The sequence below is a fragment of the Oncorhynchus nerka genome, linkage group LG6 (genome assembly GCF_034236695.1).
Source record: "Oncorhynchus nerka isolate Pitt River linkage group LG6, Oner_Uvic_2.0, whole genome shotgun sequence".
Classification (NCBI taxonomy): domain Eukaryota; kingdom Metazoa; phylum Chordata; class Actinopteri; order Salmoniformes; family Salmonidae; genus Oncorhynchus; species Oncorhynchus nerka.
The window spans coordinates 47,809,211-47,829,936 of NC_088401.1; the positions used below are offsets into that span (position 1 = coordinate 47,809,211).

At 38.9% G+C, this 20,726-nt stretch overlaps 1 protein-coding gene across 3 annotated transcripts in view; it reads left to right on the top strand.

Moving 5' to 3' along the window:
- The first annotated feature begins 218 nt into the window (after window positions 1-218).
- Window positions 219-20,726, top strand: part of LOC115131135 (5-hydroxytryptamine receptor 4-like) — a 147,465-nt gene continuing 126,957 nt past the window's right edge. For all 3 annotated transcript variants that reach the window (XR_010464099.1, XR_010464100.1, XM_029662732.2), the window contains exon 1: window positions 219-470. The gene's annotated coding sequence lies outside the window, so the exon portion shown is untranslated. The remainder of the gene's footprint in view (window positions 471-20,726) is intronic.

Below are 20,726 nucleotides of genomic sequence, written 5' to 3' on the forward strand. Positions count from 1 at the left end.
TCAAGCAATTCAATTCACAATGAATTTCACTTGCCACCAAGCCTACATGTATCAAACCATTTTGAAGCGACAATGAAAGAGGATAATTGCAACCGATTTTAAACGGAGTTTATTTACCAAGTAAATAGACACCAGGCGAAAGAGGAGGGACTTGAAGGTACAATTTGCTGGGAATACCGAGGGTGTGCTTTCCAAGCACTTCAATCACAGAACAGCGCGCGGTGGTGACCCACGCGTATGATTCCGTCCAGCCTTTTACATTTGCGCTCATACTTCCGACTGCGCTCAGCATACATGGAAAACGATTTCGCTTTGTGAATGTCCGCCGGGAACAGCTCATAAATTGCACTCACAAAAAAAACAGTTCACTTCGTAACTGTGTTTTGATACAAGTCGAAAATGTGATTTTTCTCAAGGGGCATATAGAGTCGTAAAATGGTTTTGGGACCCAGCGTCTCCACAAGGAAATGGTAAGTGTGCTGAATGATTATTATTGTACATCGCAATTGAGCCCTTATGTGGAATTAGTCATATTTGTATTGTATAAAGTGTTTATAATTGACACTTATATATATTATCATGGAAGTTCATCGTAGGAGGGAGGACAGGACACCGACAGCCACTATATGTGCTGTTGTCCCTAACTTTTACACTAATGATGAAAAGTAGTTGTAAGTCCACTTTGTTTGGGAATCATGCTGTGCTGTTGCCCCAGTTTTTCATACACGTGTTGTGCAAACCACTGTATATACACTGACATAATGTGTTAGTGCATTCCAAAAAAATATCCATTTATTATGGATTGTTGTTTACATTAGACCATCACTTGTATCATAGTTAGTACAACCCCAAACCAAATGTATACTATGAATATTGGAAACGATCTACATTAAAAGGACTACAACAGCACTGCATGCCCATAGCTAGCCTACTTAAAATCAATAATTAGAATAGTCACATTTCACATTGTTTCAAAGTATGAAAGTTAATATCAAAATAACTACACACATTTGTCCACATTTTGCCTACAGTACTATGTAATGGCCAATTGGTATGAGTGTGGTTGTCGATTTATGCATATGAACACTGCATTGAAGTTACATCTGATATTTACACTGACAAATGTACACTGGCACATTATGTAAGCTAGTCATACAGGCTATTTGATGGAGCAATCAAGGTTAACCAATGCATCTTGATCGAAGGTACTCCAGCCGTGCCTTACCTCACCTGTCTCTAATAAAATCCTGATTACAATCAAATTAAACCTTCTTTTAATATACAAATCAGTTCCAACAAGAGCAATGTATTTGGTTTCATTTGAAAACAGCAAAACATTTTGTAGAATCAAAAAACGAAATGCAGTAAAAAGATGGGGTTACAGTTTTTTTTCAATGACTTTGGTGCAATTGTCACATGTAATGTGGCACATTTTCACTACTCTAAGCACAGAAATCTCAACAGATCATGAAAATGACTCATGTTTTCAAAATTCTAACAATTGACTGAATACAACAAACACATTCACAAAGTCACTTGTTCACACCACGTCACACTATCTATTTGGATGCATATTTAATCTAAGTCTATAAACCCCTTTCACAGTTTTCACATTTTCCGGCCATTAAATTACATCTAAAAAAGGATTATGTTTGATTTTTTTTACCTACCGATCTACTCAACCTACTCCATATTTTCAAAGTGAAAGAAAAAGTATTCAACATTTAAAGGTGCACTATGCAGAAATCGCTCTGCCATTTCCTGGTTGCTAAAATTCTAGTTTATGTGAGAAAACAATCAATTATAGAGTAAAGAATCATTCTACCATCTAAACTGCTGTGAATGCATTTATTCTATTTATTGCATATATTGTATTTTCAGCTGTTTGAAGCTGGTGTACAAAACCCAAAGTAAAAGACGCAAAAATGGACCTTAAGAACGAGAAGCATAGAAATAGTGCACATAGAACAGATCTACCTCTTCTTAGACTTGCTTTCAATGAGAATGGCAGATTTATATTTCTATGTGAATTTGGTTGGGTCGTGCAAAAATAGTACATTCTAACTCCGGAAATGGTAAGACTTTATACTCATTCATATTTTCAGAAATGTATCATATCTGTAGTCATTACCTGATCATTTATGTATCCGTATTTGTCAGAAAAATGCATAATTTCAATAGATATTCTTACATGATATATGAATCATAAATAATCATTTGAATGTTTCATCCTCGTCTGATCGAAAATGGGCTAAATCCGACTCATGAAATGTCCAGCACACAAATCATTTTTATCTGTTCAGGTGCTGAAAATCATTGTTCTTCTTCGCATGAACATACATTTGCACCATATTCAGTAATAGGCTATACAAGGCAAACATCTCATATTTAATCCAAGTTGCTGTTTCCAAAGCAGATCTATGTTATTTCTGTTAAAAAAAATGCAGCATAGCAAATTCTGAGCTCCAATCACAACACATGTTTTCTGCAAACGTAGACCAATCTTTGCAGAAAAATATTGTACTTATTTATCAGAAAATTAATACCCCTGCCTGCCCTGTTTGTTATCATTGACGATGAGATGGGTGCTGATTGGGTCATCAGTGGTGGTCCCTCACAGTCCAAACCAAACGTGGTGGAAGAGTGTTGGTCTGTGATCCACTCCAAACTGTCAATGCATAAATCATGAATCAAAATTGTATCGATATTGCAAGAAAATATTGTCATTACTCATAACCATAGCACAACTCTACCTGCTTCATTCATGATGAGAAAACTTACTGGCTGGAATTAGCTATAGTTAGCTAATGAACTTTTATACATTGCGCTGTAACGTATAATTTACCATATTTTAGTGCCCAAAAAACATAATACTTCCAGGTCAACTGTAATATGAATACGATTGTAAAGCACAATTTCTCCCCTTTCCAGCAAAATCAATGATGACCTTCATGCTGCCCGTCTCTGCATGATTGAAGAAGGCGATGCGCTCTGTCTTTTTAAAAATGACGGGTGGGGAAGCGAAACCTACAGTACCGCGTGATAGGGAAAAGGGGAGATGAGCTGTGTGGGGACACTTTTTTTTCCCACTCGATTTGTCCAATTTATCACCTCTAAAATGTAAATAGAATACTATAAAGAGTTGATATAATGTGTCATTACATAAATATTTGAAGGTTTGTGTCGAATTTGAATCCGTAAACAGCAGCTGTCGCGGCTTTTGAGAATCATGTTGGCTTGCAGTGATGACGCAAAAAATGCATACATTCAGTTGTATAATTGACTAGGTATTCCCCACTTACCCTGTCCCTTTCTTGTTTTTAATTTGCGAGAGAAGCGCTACACCTGGCGGTGAGAGGCTGTACGACACAGAATGAGTTGCATTGTGTGTGCTGAACGTTATGTCATGACACGTCACAATTTAACGTACAGCGTCAGAGTGGTCAGTTTTTTTCAACTTTTCTCCAATACTATCGGGCCATTACCATGTCAATCAACGCTTGAATAGAAACGTAGTTCACACCTCAGATTTTGATGCCAACACAGTCGCTACAGTCCCATTAGTTTTCATTGCAGCCTCGTTTGAATGTCGCGGTTGCACAAATTTGTACGGAATGGGGTTAGTCAACAGTAGCTAGCTAAGTTGCTAGTTAGTTAGCCTTCAAGCTAGTTAGCTTATTATTAACCAGTATTACAAAATACACCTACAACAACATTTTAAAATGTTAGCGGTCACCCTGAGGCTTGATAGGGGATTTTTTTTTATCCTGGAGGGAAGGCAATTTCGTTATTTGTAACCTAGGCTAACATTACAAGTTAGCTTTTACCCCCCCTAGCTACATAATCCTACTGGCTACCGGCCAAGTTAGCCAGCTAACAGTCTTGATTCAAGTTACTAAGGTAAATAAAACATATGTCAAATTAGCTGCTCACTTTAGCGTTAACTTCTTTGATGTATTTTCTGAACAGCTTCTCATTTCTTTGTTTCTCCAGTTGTCAGTTTGAATGATATGGATTTAATATTTGTACATTTTTTATAACATTTTTTATTTTAACTTTATTTAACTAGGCAAATCAGTTAAGAACAAATTCTTATTTTCAATGACGGCCTAGGAACAGTGGGTTAACTGCCTGTTCAGGGGCAGAACGACAGATTTGTACCTCGTCAGCTCGGGGTTTTGAACTTGCAACCTTCCGGTTACTAGTCCAACGCTCTAACCACTAGGCATGTCCTCAAAACTCAAATATGCATCAGCAATTGTCCTTATTTAGCATATCAAAATGCATATCACGATCCTGCTATGGACCTCAGCCAAGAGTATACGCTGAGAAAATGTACTATGAAGGCCTACTGTCAGTATTTGTCAACATATAGAAGAAATAGTATGTCCACATAGGCCTGTCTCAGGACATCTAATGAGGCCAAATCCAGCCATACTACGTATGATATCTGGAGGGAATCCCCAAATGATATGTGCATGAAAGAAAAATATATACGCTGACATGGTCGCCAGGTGTATGGTGTTTCCTCTGCCACATTGGTGTGGCTGGCTTCTGGGTTAAGCAGTGTGTCAAGAAGCAGTGCGTCTTGGCTGGGTTGTGTTTCGGAGGATGCATGGCTCTCAACCTTCGCCTCTCCAGAGTAAGCCAAGAGATGGATATCTGAACTCAATATAGGCTTCCTATCTTCACTGTGCTAAGAAAACACTGATATGCTATGTAGAGTAAACAGTCAGTATTTGTCAACTTGAAGAGAGAAAATAAGAGTCACATATCTCAAGATATAGTTTATAGATATCTATATCTATATCATAGGCCAATGCGATTAGCATGAGGTTGTAAGTAACAAGAACATTTCCCAGGACATAGATATTAGAGGTCGACCGATTACCAATACCGATTATTGGAGGACCAAAAAAGCCGATACCGATTTATCGGGCAATTTTTATATATATATATTTGTAATAATGACAATTACAACAATACTGAATGAACACTTTTATTTTAACATAATATAATACATAAATAAAATATATTTAGTCTCAAATAAATAATGAAACATGTTCAATTTGGTTTAATGAAAAAACACAGTGTTGGAGAAGAAAGTAAAAGTGCAATATGTGCCATGTAAAAAAGCTAACGTTTAAGTTCCTTGCTCAGAACCTGAGAACATATGAAAGCTGGTGGTTCAATATTCCCAGTTAAGAAGTGTTAGGTTGTAGTTATTATAGGAATTTTAGGACTATTTCTCTCTATACCATTTGCATTTCATATACCTTTGACTATTGGATGTTCTTATAGGCACTATAGTATTGCCAGTCTAGTCTCGGGAGTTGATAGGCTTGAAGTCATAAACAGTGCTCTGCTTCAAGCATTGCGAAGAGCTGCTGGCAAACGCAGGAAAGTGCTGGTTGAATGAATGATTACGAGTCTGCTGCTGCCTACCACTGTTCAGTCAAACTGCTCTATAAAATATCAAATCATCGACTTAATTATAATATAATAAACACACAGAAATACGAGCCATAGGTCATAAAAATGGTCAAATCTGTAAACTATCATTTCGAAAACAAGATGTTTATTCTTTCAGTGAAATACGGAACTGTTCAGGTGGCATCCCTAAGTTTAAATATTGCTGTTACATTGCACAACCTTCAATGTTATGTCATAATTATGTAAATTAGTGGCAAATTAATTACGGTCTTTGTTAGGAAGAAATGGTCTTCACACAGTTCGCAACAAGCCAGGCGGCCCAAAATGCTGCTTCTACCCTGACTCTGCTTGCAAAGAACGCAAGAGAAGTGACACAATTTCCCGAGTTAATATTGCCTGCTAACATTAATTTATTTGAACTAAATATGCAGGTTTAAAAATATATATACTTCTGTATTGATTTTAAGAAAGGCATTGATGTTTATGATTAGGTACATTGGTGCGACAACAGTGCTATTTTCGCGAATGCGCTTGTTAAATCATTACCCATTTGGCAAAGTAGGCTGTGATTCGATGATAAATTAACAGGCACCGCATTGATTATATGCAACGCAGGACAAGCTAGTTAACCTAGTAATATCATCAACCATGTGTAGTTAACTAGTGATTATGTTAATATAGATGGTTTTTTATAAGATAAGTTTAATGCTAGCTAGCACCTTACCTTGTCTCCTCATCGAGTGCAATGTAATCGGCCATAACCAGTGTCCAAAAATGGCGATTACCGATTGTTATGAAAACTTGAAATCGGCCATGCCGGTTAATGTTGTGGGGGTGCTTCGCTGCAGGTGGGACTGGTGCACCTCACAAAATAGATGGCATCGTGAGGAGGAAAATTATGTGGATATATTGAAGCAACATCTCAAGACGTCAGCCAGGAAGTTAAAGCTTTGTCACAAATGGGTCTTCCAAATGGACAATGACCCCAAGCATACTTCCAAAGTTGTGGCAAAATGGCTTAAGGACAACAAAGTCATGTTATTGGAGTGGCCATCACAACGTCCTGACCTCAATCCTATAGAACATTTGTGGGCAGAACTGAAAAAGCTTGTGCGAACAAGGAGGCCTACAAACCTGACTCAGTTCCACCAGCTCTGTCAGGAGGAATGGGCCAAAATTCACCCAACTTATTGTGGGAAGCTTGTGGAAGGCTACCCGAAACGTTAGACCCAAGTTAAGCAATGCTATCAAATACTAATTGAGTGTATGTAAACTTCTGACCCACTGGAAATGTGATGAAAGAAATAAAAGCTTTAAAAAAATATTCTCTCTACTATTATTCTGACATTTCACATTCCTAAAATAACGTGATGATCCTAACTGAACTTAAACAGGACATTTTTACTAGTATTAAATGTCACGAATTGTGAAAAACTGAGTTTAAATGTATTTGGCTAAGGTGTATGTAAACTTCTGACTTCAACTATATTTGATATTGGCAGAAAGCTTAAAGTCTTGTTAATCTAACTGCACTGTCCAATTTACACTATCTATTACAGTGAACGAATGCCATGCTGATGTTTGAGGAGACCGCACAGTTTTGAGCATGAAAAGTTATTAATAAACAAATTTTGCACATTTGGGCCGTCAAAATGTTAATTGGTTCAGTCTGAAACTTTGCACATACACTGCGGTCATCTATTGGACAAAATCTAAACTGCACCTGGGCTGGAATAATACATTATGGCCTTTCTCTTGCATTTCAAAGATGATGATACAAAAAAAAAACACAAAAAACTTTTTTTCCCCTTTTGTATTATCTTTCAAAGGTTCCGAACTTACATCTGAAATTTGACAAATTGATTGAAAAAAGTCAGGTTTCCTTGATATTACTAAATGTCTCCCACAATTGTAAAAAAAAACACAATTTGTTTGACTTTATTTTGTCATCTATGTTTTGATTATAACCTCTTAATGATCAGACCCTTTAAAAACAAACATTTTTACCTAAATCTAACTGTAGCTCAGGACCTGAAGCAAGGATATGCATATTCTTGATACCATTTTAAAGGAAACACTTTGTGGAAGTGAAATTTGTGGAAATTTGAAATTAGTGTAGGAGAATATAACACACAAGATCTGGTAAAAGATAATACAAACAAATAAACATAAAAAAAATTCTGCCCATTATCTTTGAAATGCAAGAGAAAGACCATACTGTAATATTGCAGTTTATGTGCAATTTAGATTTTGGCCACTTGCATTATGTGTGCAAAGTTTCAGATTGTTCCAGTGAAGCGTTGCAATACTGGACAATATTTTGTATCAAGTCTGCCCAAATGTGCTGAATTGGTCATTTGATACATTTTCAAGTACTTAACTATAGAGAACATACAAAAATTAAGTTTACACACTCCCAGAAATGTCATGCATGATTGGTCATTAGCTTATACACTAACTTTCACATATCTAGATGGTCGGGCTCTGTGGGTGTGGAGCTGGACACAAGCAGGGTTCAAATTGTTGAATATAAAAATTGATTTTATAAACCAAAACTATGCTACATTTTATCTCTGGGACCCTCAAGATGACAAATCAGAGCAGGATTATTGCATGTAAGTGCATTGTTTACCTTCAGCGGTGAATGTATCAAACGAGTTGCCGTGACAAAAGTTATTTTGTTGTTGTGCACGCTCCTCAAACAATAGTATGTTAATTTTTATAGCTACTGTAAATTGAACAGTTCAGTTAGATTAACAAGATTTTAAGCTTTCTGCCCATATAAGACATGTCAATGTCCTGGGAAATGTTCTTGTTACTGACATCATGCTAATCACATTATTTTACGTTCTGGGCATTTTTGTTCAGTCCCACAAAAATCGCAACAAAGCACCTATTCAAAGCCCTCCCTCTGTCACTCCAAATCTTCCAGTGCCTGCCTGCAAGTTGGAAATCTTTGCCAGTATGTGTGTAGACTTTCTGCCCCTCCCCCTCCGAAGCATAGGTTACTGTGGCCAGTGGTGTAAAAAGTACTCAATTGTCATACTTGAGTAAAAGTAAAGAGAACTTAATAGAAAATGACTCAAGTAAAAGTGAAAGTCACCCAGTAAAATACTACTTGAGTAAAAGTCTAAAGGTATTTGGTTTTAAATGTAATTAAGTATCAAAAGTAAATGGAATTGCTCAAATGTACTTAAGTATCAAAAGTAAACAGAAAAGTATCAACCATTTAAAATTCCTTATATTAAGCATACCAGACAGCATCATCAACACTCAGACATCATTTACAAATGAAGCATTTGTGTTTAGTTAGTCTGCTAGATCAGAGGCAGTAGGGATGACCAGGGATGTTCTCTTGATAAGTGTGTGAATTTGGGTGTCAGGGAAAATGTTTGATGTAAAAAGTACATTTTCTTCAGGAATGTAGTGAAGTAAAAGTAAAAGTTGGCACACATATAAATAGTAAAGTAAAGTACAGATACCCCCAAGAATGACTTAAGTACTTTAAAGTATTTTTACTTCAGTACTTTACACCACTAACTGTAGCCTACTGGCAACATTAAAAGCACGATTCAGAAATTAGAGAGAGAGATTTTTAATTAGAGAAGAATGGATGAACTTGTTCAGTGCTAGCTAAGGATAGTATATGTATCCCATTTCACATTTATTAACTGCAAAAATGTAAGACGTGTTTTTAATTCTAGTGCCGCTCTGCACACACACGCTAGTTAACAATAGCTCTGGTCCTACTCTCGGACGTTAAAAGACATTCAAAGTTCCTCCATAGAAGTCGCTCCTCTGTAGGTAAAATTCTGTGGGCCTAACTCAGATAATGCATTTCATTACAAGATGCCCAGCACTTCATTCCAAGCCTCCTCCTCCACCCTTTCTCGCACTCTCCCAACCCGCATCTCGCGCTCTCAACTTGTCTGTCCATAGGTACTGGCAGCACAGTGTGTGTGTTTGTCTTTCAAAAGTTTATTATAAAAAAAGAAAAAAAATGATGGTTCTGTTCAGAACAAAAAATATTTTGGTTCCAATCCTTGGTCTCTGATGAAGCTGGTGTTAGAAAATATATGTGGTGATTCTCCCAGCAAGACAGAGATAAGAGGTGTAAACAGCAGAGAGCCAGGAGTAAAGGAAAGGCAAAGCAAGTGTGTTCTGATGATTAGCTGTGACGACTAGAAGTGTGTTCATCTCTGTTCCAATGTGAGCTGCCTGCCTGGCTGGTCAAAGTGAGCTTACGCAACAACTCAGCAGCCAGTCAATAAGGCAGTGGCGGTGCCAGGTTTGGTGTGTGGTAGATACTAGATAGAGGATGTGTTCTGATGAATGGCATGGCATGGGAGAGGGCCTTGTTGAAGGATCAATAGACTCCACTTTCACATCGCATTAGAACTCTGTGGAGCTGAGCAAACCCAAGAGCTAAAGCTTAGATGTGAAAACAAACTCTCTGACAGTTTCCATTCCTATGTTCACTTTACGCCCTTCCCTCAGAAGTTCTATATACTCTGAAGCCCTCTATCTGTCTCACGGCCCAGCACGGCACAGACTCACACCGTCCCATCAGTTAAACAGAGGGGAATTACCTCTCTGTTCAATTACAGGTCTCAGTGGAAACATACAGAATCAAACTTTATCACATGTATTTTTTGGTAGGTAGATGACTTACTACTCCACATGTCCACTTTGTAGAAATTAGTACATGGATGTAATGAGGAAGTACAGTATGTGATTGCTGTCCCCATACACAGTTTGTCATAAGAATGCATTGTCATGACTCTCTGAATGACCATTCTTTCCACAATGTATCTAGAATCTAAAAAATGGTATTGGTGAAAAGAGTGGAACGTGAAAGCGGCACATAAAACTTTTTTTCATCCCAGTTGGTAATTATAGACAGTGTGCACTGACTCCAGAAATGAACGGCAAGCGAAAAATGAACAGCAAGAGAACAATGAGAGATGTCCATGTCTCTGCAGTTTATCACCATTTCTCCTATTGATCAGACCTCAGTAGAGAGCTAGTGCTTTGCGTGGTCAAGGTGCTGCTGTGAATCGTTTACTTTATGTTCCTAGTATTGCTTATAATTACTGAATTGAGCCTGCACTGACTGTGTTTATAGATTTTTTTGTAAACCTTTATTTAACTAGGCAAGTCATTTAAGAAAAAAAATCTTATTTACAAATAACCCTCCCCTAACCCAGACGACGCTGGGCCAATTGTGCGCCGATCACGGCTGGTTGTGATACAGCCCGGGATTGGACCATTGTCTGTAGTGACGCCTCTAGCACTGAGATGCAGTACCTTAGACTGCTGCGCCACTTGCCACTCTGGAGCCACTCGCCACTCTGGAGCCACTCGCTACTGTGTCACTGGAACATTGATTATAAGAGAACTGAAAAACAAAACAAAACATTTTTTATAAAGATTTTATACAGTCCATAAAGCTTGTGAAAACAGCTTTCAAATTATAAATGAGTTATGGCTCATTTATTAGAGAAGAGAGTGTCAGAAAGAGAAAGACCCAATTAAAGCTTTTAGGAAAGTCGTTCTTCACTGACACTCTGTAACGGTCCATTTTGTTGTTTTTAGTAATTGATTAAGTTATATCATGTCCATCCCTGTAGCGTAACCGTTTTTGTCAGGCACTGAGAAATAAATAGACAATCATTTTTTATGACATTATATCAGTGTTGTGTTAGTCCTGAGTGCTTTTCTGTTTGGAGAGAAAAATGTTTTCGGTTTCTGTGTTTTTTGGCAAGGATTTTTTTAAACTCAGACAAGCAAGCATTGTCATTCACCTCAGGTACTGTCCGTATTACGAATAACACATTTTAAAAGGTCCCAGCTAGCACAGTGGATCTGGGATGATCCCAGCTGAGAGTGGAGGCACTCGACTGAGAGTCGAGTGACGTTATGTGGAGTCTGGGCCGCCTTAGGCTGTATTACTTATGGCTTGGATGCGGGGATTGAGCTCGGGCTGATTCCGGTGAGAATTACCGGAATCAGGTTAAGGGCGAGGTTAAGGACGATTCCGGTGTGAGTTATCTGGCCCAAATGTATTACTTGGTTCCCAGGCCGATTGGGCTACTCTCTGGCAGATGACCACACAGGCTGCTTTACATAATGAGCATTTCATTATTGATTTAGTTTCCCATATTTTCTCATTGTTTCTGTGATAAAAAAAAATGCAATTAAACATTTAAATGAATTTTTTTTAAGAGTCCTGTTTAAGTAGTATTTTAGTATTTTGATACTTTGTGCAAGGCAATTGATAAGCATTAAAAACTTTGTGAATGGAGCCTCCCGAGTGGTGCAGCGGTCTAAGACACTGCATCGCAGTGCGGACTGCGTTGCTACAGATGCTAGGTTGATACCCGTGCCGGCCGCGACCGGGAGACCCATGAGGCGATGCACAATTGGCCCAGCGTCCTCCGAGTTAGAGGAGGTTTTGACCAGCCGGGATGTCCTTGTCCCATCGTGCTGTAGCAACTCCTGTGCAGGGCCAGGCGCATGCACACCAACACGGTCACCTGGTCTACGGTGTTTCCTCCGACATAATTTGAATGCATAAAATGTATAATAGTAATATTTAAAATTACTAAATCGGGTAATTTTGTATACATGTATTGACATTTGCATCGGGCCGCTTCTGGGGGGGTTCTGGTAAGATGCCAACAAAGTCGGCTGAATTCCGGTAGAAAGAAACGGCCCGATGTACTTGGGCCGATTCTGGGCAGTCATTCATTTTGATTCCGGGCCGAGTCCGACACTCGATTTCGGGCCGATTCAATCAGTTCCGGCCCCCCGGAAGAGGGGCCGGTTCCTGATTGCTAGCTGGGATGTTTGCACAAACACACACACACACACACACACTGAATCAACATAATATTTACATTTACATAAGGAAATAATATGATATGGTAAGCTAGAAAGTTGAGTTCTACTGTAAATGTTGGAAATAATTTTCCTGAAATAAAATAATGAATTCGGGCCCTTGATGACATACAATATCCTGTCCTGTATGACACCGCTAAGTAAGGCTGGTCACACATGAATATCATTGTGTCAATTACAGGTTTTTTTTACAGAAATTTTTCAGATGTAAGTGGTATATTTTCAAAACTCTAAATTGATAACACTTTTAATGCCCCTTATCTTATTATCACATTTTAGGGAAGACCAAGCTGCAGACAGTGTCGAAGTAACAAAAGTTTATTACTAGAACAGGGGGCAGGCAAAACGAAAGGTCAAGGACAGGCAGAGCTCAGTATAATCCAAATCAGAGTCCAAAAGGTACAGAACGGTTGTAACGGTTTCCTCCTCTTCTGAGGAGGAGTAGGATGGATCGGACCAAAATGCAGCGTGGTATGTGTCCATGTTAACTTTATTAAATCAGAACACAAGATAATACAAAATAACAAAGTGCAGGAAAGAAATGAAAATCGAAACAGTTCTGTATGGTGAAAATACAGACACAGAAAACAACTACCCACAACCCATAGTGGGAAAACAGGCTGCCTAAGAATGGTTCTCAATCAGAGACAACGATTGACAGCTGCCTCTGATTGGGAACCATACCAGGCCAAAACCAGAAATACAAAACATAGAACAAAAACATAGAATGCCCACCCCAACTCACTCCCTGACCAAACTAAAATAGAGACATAAAAAAGGAACTACGGTCAGGACGTGACAACGGTAGGCAGTCTCAGGGTCAGGGCAGGCAGAGGTCAATAATCCAGTGTTGTGTGACAAGGTACGGAACGGCAGGCAGGCTCAGGGCCAGGGCAGAATGGTCAAAACTAGAAAACAGGAACTAGAAACAGAATGGAGCAAGGGGAAAACCGCTGGTAGACTTGACAAACAAAACGAACGGGCAACTGACAAACAGAGAACACAGGTATAAATACACTGGGGATAATGGGGAAGATGGGCAACACCTGGAGGGGGACGGGAACAAGCACAAAGACACGTGAAACAGATCAGGGTGTGACACTTATGTTCAGAAACTTTGATTGCGCATTCATTGGGGGTTCACACACCCTCCACCTCTGAGTCATTCATGCAAAATATTTTTTTTTTATTAAATACTGTACCATGAGCACATTTTGTTTAGGCCCCAATACATCAGATAATGATAGGCTCTGCATTTAGTCATTTTAACTACCTTTTAATCCAATAGCAAACAGTAAAAGATACACATTTAAAGTGTATTTTTAAAGTGCTGAATAGAAATAATAATATATGCTAAATATGATTTTCTATACAGTTTTTGACTATGCACAATTGTTGACATGCACAATTGTTTTATAATTTGTATCCAATGGCAGATTGTGAGCAGTGGTGGAAAAAGTACCCAATTGTCATACTTGAGTTAAAGTAAAGATCCCTTAATAGAAAATGACTCAAGCAAAAGTAAAAGTCACCCAGTAAAATTCTTCTTGAGTAAAAGTCTAAAAGTGTTTTGTTTAAAATATACTTAAGTATCAAAAGTAAATGTAATTACTAAAATCTACTTAAGTATAAAAAATAATTTCAAATTCTTTATATTAAGCAAACCAGACGGCAACATTTTCTTAATTTTTAAATTTACGGATATCCAGAGGCACACTCCAACATTCAGACATCATTTACAAACGAAGCATGTGTGTTTAGTGAGTCCACCAAATCAGAGGCAGTAGGGATGACCAGGGATGTTCTGTTGATAAGTGTGTGAATTGGACCATTTCCCTGTCCTGTTAAGCATTTAAAAGGTAACGAGTACCTTTGGGTGTCAAAGAAAATGTATGGAGTAAAAAGTACAAGTACTTGGCAGCCAAAAGCTGAATTTCAGCATACTGCACATACAAGTAATTTGAACAAAAACTATTTCAAATGAAATCAGCAAGTCAGTTATGATGGGAGCTGAATAATATATGGGACTTGAAACAGATGAAATGGTATTGAGAGCGGAGGAAGCATTGCTGATCTCCGAGGGAGCTGGTCAGTCAGAGTCAGAGAGACAGTCGGGTCCGCTTCCTCTGAATCTCATCTCGCTATCCCCTCACGTCCTCCTGTCTTTGGCTTTGTTGATGGTTAGCTGGCTAGCCACTCCTCTCAACAAACACCGTGTAGCACCAGGGCCGTTGCTGCGGTTTGAGTTTTAGTGAGGTCCGGAAGGGTTATTTGCTATTGGTGAACAGCAAAAACAAGCAAAAACAACCCCAGCCATTATCACCTTGGCTGCTGTAGGTTCATTCACCTCAGTCAATTTACAAAAAACACATAGCCTATTAGCTATACAATTGCTATGTTATACCTCTGAAAAGGAGGAAATATGAGAAAATATTCACACTGACATGTAGCAACAGCAATAAAAAAAACAGATTACATTTTTAGAACTGCATTGTTTGCATTTTGATTGCATTTTAATGTAGACCTATAGGGAAGATAGGCCATGTGGATATGTTCATATTGAAACAACCTATTTTTTTAAAGTTCCTAACTTGTTAGATGAGATTAGTACAGATTTTCTCAGGGGATCACAAATGGGGACTGTGATCCCAAGTTTGGGAACCACTGTACTAACCTCTCTCTCCGCTGGCTTCCTCACTCTCTGTCACGGATCCCGCCGGAACTTTCATCACGCACACCTGTCCCCTATTCCCAATGATTAGTATTTGTATATACTGTACGTGCCCTTTGGTTTCCACTGGGTGTCGATTATTGTTACAATGTCCGTTTGTGCGTGTGAGTACCTGTGCTGTGTGTTTTGGGCTTTCGTGCCCTTTCGTGCCCTTTTGTGCCCTTTCGTGCCCTTGCGTAGATGATTACGGGTCTCGTCCCTTGTGTTAATCATTGTGTGCGTGTGCTATTTATTTGAGGTACTCCTCACTCTTTTGTTTGGGTTTCAACCCCGTGTGTTTTGTTCAGTGTTTGTTGTCCCCGTGCCTTTACACGGCACGCCGTAATTTGGGTACAGTAAAAAAAACTATTACGAATTCCTGCGTCTGTCTCCCTATTCATTCATACCGATGCGACACTCTCTCTCTGTCTCTTCTGCTTCCTCCTGCATGCATTGCAGCCTGTCTCGGCCTCCCTACTGAGTGCCACATCACTGTATGTCTCAGTAGCCTACTCTCTGTAAAATAAAGATATTATGAGATTTTAGTAGCGTAATATTTGCTCCTGCTTAGGTAGGCTCTGTTTAACTTTAGCTTCTTACTTCATCCCTCTAGCTGGCTAAGTCACACTAGCCAGAGCCTTCAATGTTACATCAATTTAAGTCTCTGCCGGCAGATAGCCACCTTACTGACATAAGTGACTATTTACCAGTAGTGCACTCATTCTCCGAGAGTCAGTTTTTGTTTGTTTGGGGGGATGTCTGTAGACAAGGCAGGAGTTGCAGGATGGTTTTAAAATGGCCTTTTGTACGGCATCTCACAAACACGCTGTGAGCAGCAGCATCTCTAGACTAGTTGCCTATAGAGCTGACTGCGAGCTGGGGTAGTTCGTTTCACATCGCCCTCTGCTTGTTCCACGAGAATGAGTTGTTTGACAGAGTGCTGAATGTGCTGCTAAAATGGGAAATATGGGAGGCAAATCCGTGGGATGCAGGCGGACATAACATAACATACCACTGTAAATGATTCCACTCGTTCACAGAGAGGCAGATGTAAATAGAATTCAGTCAGATCAAAAATATAAGAATTCTGAGCTTTGATCAATGCTGGGAACAATATTTAGATGTTGACTCGGAATTGATTTTCTTTACTGTGTACAATATACTGTACATTATACAAATTTGAAAAAGGTCCGGACCTAGGTGTCCTGATATGTAGTTACGTCCACCACAAAGGTGCTGGAACCGCACCACACTATGTCTATGGTCAGAATTACATATCTTCACTAAAATATCTCCACTTGCAATCCTCTCGCTTGTATTTCTGTTTCACCAGTGTTCTGGCATCATTAAAATCCCAATCCCAACAGTCCCCAACAGATGGGATTCTTCAAAGTAGTCGCCCTTTGCCTTGATGACAGCTTTGCACACTCTTGGCATTCTCTCAACCAGCTTCATGAGGTAGTCGCCTGGAATGCATTTCAGTTAACAGCTGTGCCTTGTTCAAAGTTAATTTGTGGATTTTCTTTTCTTTTTAATGCATTTGAGCCAATCTGTTTTGTTGTGACAAAGTAGGGGTGATATACAGAAGATAGCCCTATTTGGTAAAAGTCCAAGTCCATATTATGGCAAGAACAGCTCAAATAAGCAGAGAGAAATTACAGTCCATCATTACTTTAAGACATGAAGGTCAGTCAATCCGGAACATTTCAAAAACTTTGAAAGTTTCTTCAAGTGCAGTCGCAAGAATCATCAAGCACTATGATGAAACTGGCTCTCATGAGGACTACCACAGGAAAGATTGAATAAGTATCGAAATTGAAAGAGAGATTTGGTACAGTTAACAAGTGACTTTGTGAATTGTTCGTTGTACTCAGTCAATTAATTGCTTGGAGTTTTGAAACATGAGCCATATTTAGGATCTGTTAAGATATTTGTGCTGAGAGTTGTGAAAATGTACCACATACTTGTGAAAATTGCACCAAAGTGATTGTAAAAAACTGTAACCATCATAGAAACTTGAGTGAGCAGGTGTCAGTTGGCATTTGAATTATAGTAGCCACAGAATAGAGTGTGATGAGGAAAATACTGCTTTGTTTTCTTGGTACTTGGCTCCACACTTTTTCAGATCTCCGGAAAATAATGTTTCGTTTTTTTTACATTTGGGATTGGAATGGTGGACATATTTGGTAGCGGCTAGACTGTTTATCTATCCCCTAGAGTTTAGTCCAAGAGAAACAGGAGTGTTTATTTTTGCAACGTGTGACTAATGGAAATCAATGACAACAAACATGTAAAAAACTGATTATGATATTGATTTCTTTATGGAGGGGTAAGTGCTCTTGGGGTGGATTTGAATACATCAGTGTAATGAACTCCGGAATTTAGTCAGTGAAACAAAAATCCCTGTTAAAAACTCACTAGGGATTGTTTATACCACAGAAACATTTGGGAACCTACACTTTTAGTCTGCTGGCCCAATAACTTCCAGAAGTGAGAGAGGAGAAGACCGCAGTGGTAATCAGTTCCTTGGACCGACTGGAAGAGATGAAACGAACAGGGCAAATACGCAGAAAGTCGTGCTGTGGTCTGCCTCAGACAACCAGTAGATAGAAAACAAACTCAAGAACCAAGTACTTGTGCTTCCGCATGTATTCCCCAGAGCCTGGCCCTGCATAAGCTTGGGTGACTCTCTCTCCCCTCTTGAGAGGGATTGTTCTCTGTCTGAGCTAGACTTGACTGAACAAATCTCCAGTTTATAGGTTCCTCTGGAATGTTAAAGCGTTCCGCATGTTATACGGCAGATCGATTTGTCCGCCATCTGAAATGAAAATGTAATTTGGTAAAATTCTTAAACGAGAGACACGTGCCAATGGGAGAACTAAAACTAGTTCTAAATACTTTGCCACGGGGAGAGGAGCATTTCAAGGAGAGCCTTGTCTGATTTTCATTATACACATCATTGCCTTTATTAATCGTCTTTGTTGCTACAGCACCTGCCCTTATATTGGATGGATGACGTCAGATATGGGGTGCCAGGTAGCCTAGTGGTTAGAGCGTTGGACTAGTAACCGAAAGGTTGCAAGATCAAATCCCCGAGCTGACAAGGTAAAGAAAATCAACCGTTCTGCCCCTGAATAAGGCAGTTAAACCACTGTTTCTAGGCCGTCATTGAAAATAAGAATTTGTTCTTAACTGACTTGCCTAGTTAACTAAAGGTACAAATAAAAGGAGAGGCAACATAAACTTATCCTCAGTGATGTATTCTCCCAAACAAATGGCTCTTATGAAGCTTGTTTTTGTTGATGTTCCCCAGGCACAGATTATTTGAGTTGAAAAAAGTTGCTCTACAATAAACAATTATTTACTCACTGTCGAACATCAGCAATTTAATAGTATTGTCAATCCTTTAAAGAAAAGTTGTATCTGAGTATGACTACAGTATTATATTGTTATACACCAGACAGTTGCTAATAGAAATATAGTCATTTTAATAGAAACTTTGAAACAATGCATAGTAGTCAAGACGATAGATGAAGGGTTCGGCTCGTGTGACCACTTTGAAATAATTCTTAATCACCAAAGCTTTATTTAAAGATCAAGTTTGGCAACAGCAAAACAGTGAGTGGACATCCCCATTTGATCTATGTAGGCTATTAGACTATGTTATTTTATCCAGCTCGTGTTATAATTTTGGAGGTGCGTAAAAAACCTTCCTTGTAGGCCGTATGCCCATCACGAAATGAGACATGAGATAATCTGGTGACACTATTTTAGAAACATTGAAGTTATTTTCCCTTAATAATAGCTTGTTTTCCATTTAATTTGATTTTTAAAAAATGTCGTTAGTAGACTAACTCTACCCTACTGTAACCAAAAGCTGGTTCAACAGCAATGCGTCTGGTGTCTCTCTTATCCTGGCCAGAAGGTTTCTAAATGGTCTACTTGTGTCTTTTGCCGACATGCTTTTGCATTATTCACAATTCACATATGCCTACCTGCAGTGCATGCTCCATTCAGCTTGTAACCATCTACATTTCCAAAGAATGCCTCGTCTGGTTACAAAAGGCCCGTTTCTCCAAACATAGGCAAATACATTTTTTCAATCCCTATAACGCCATATCAACAGTAGCCCTATGCTATATCTTGCTTATTGAGAACCTGCCTTTCACATACAAGAAACTTTACAGGAGCCTATTTTTTTTTTTTAGAAGGGCAATGCATAAAAGGCCTACACTCGGTGAAGGCAGTTAATCAAATCAAATGTTATTTGTCACATGCACCGAAAACAACAGGTGTGTCATTTACCGGGAAATGCTTACTTACGATGGATGACGTAAGTAAGCATTTTCATGTAAGACTTCCTTGGCCTTACAAATTCTAAAAAAGCTCCGGGCCTAACACTTAGACACGAGTCCATGAAACCCAGACAGCAAACTGTGAGCTGTGTTTACCCTTAATGCACTGCAAGTGCGAAACCATGGTAGTTTATACTGGCAGTGGTAGAGAAGCACTTTATTACCTCAGGATGAGAAGCCTGCCACTCTGTCCTCAACGCCATGACCTCTGAAAATACACATGTCCTCCCTGGACTGTTCAACTCAATTTCGTTCTCCGGTGTGTTGCATTGAGTAATATCACAAATATGCACTTAGCCTACTTTACAAAGGTTTATGGGACTTTATTTTGATAGAAAATGAAATCTAGTCTTATTCAGGATGACACATGACCAATGTCAACTCCCATAAAGAGTTTCGTGGGGGTGAGTTATTTGCAGTTATTTATTTAACTATCGTAAAATGTCATCTTCAGATATGATGTTGATAGATGTGTCTGGTGAAAAGCTATTGTTTAGTGTGCAGAGTTAAAATAAAGCATTAATGAGCTTTATTTTTGGTGAGTTCCTTCAGAAATACCTCTAATGTTAGTGTTTCATGAGGGGGGAACAGGAAAGAAACATTCATTATTAACTCAGCTGGATACTGCGTGACATAAAAGTATGTGAATGTATAGAGCTCGCCAGCTTGTAGTCATAAAGTGAAGTGAGTTACCTCTGGTTCGTTCAGCCATCTCCATAGGGAAATTAATGGGGATGGAATGGGGTTTATGAGATAAATGCTGAAAATAACGTCCGAGGTTAACACAGGCTTAGGAGATCTTATACATTTTGTTCTATGAGATAATAGCAGTCAGTTAACATAACCTTTATGAATTATGAAGTCTTTATGTGCTTTGTGTTAGGATAGGATAAAGTAATCCCCCCCCCCTTAAAAGATTTAGATGCACTACTGTTCCACTGGATGTCATAAGGTGAATGCACCAATTTGTAAGTCGCTCTGGATAAGAGCGTCTGCTAAATGACTTAAATGTTAAATGTGTTTTTTTACATGACATAAATTCATAGCAAATCACAAAAAGCGACGTTAGCGGAGGAAGATTATCTCCTAGAACAAAACGTATAAGATCTCCTAAGCCTGTTTAGCACATGCCTTATTATCCTCCAAAAACGGCATTCATTGTCTCCATAGTCTCTGTCCAACGAACCATGGCGAAGTTAGTGCCTACACAAAGATGCCATTACTATTTCTCTCTATTAGTATCATTTTTAACCCATTCATGTCCATAACGGAAATGTATCATTTCCTTTGGTGGGCAAAGCTGTCATCAAGGAAAAAGGCGGCTACTT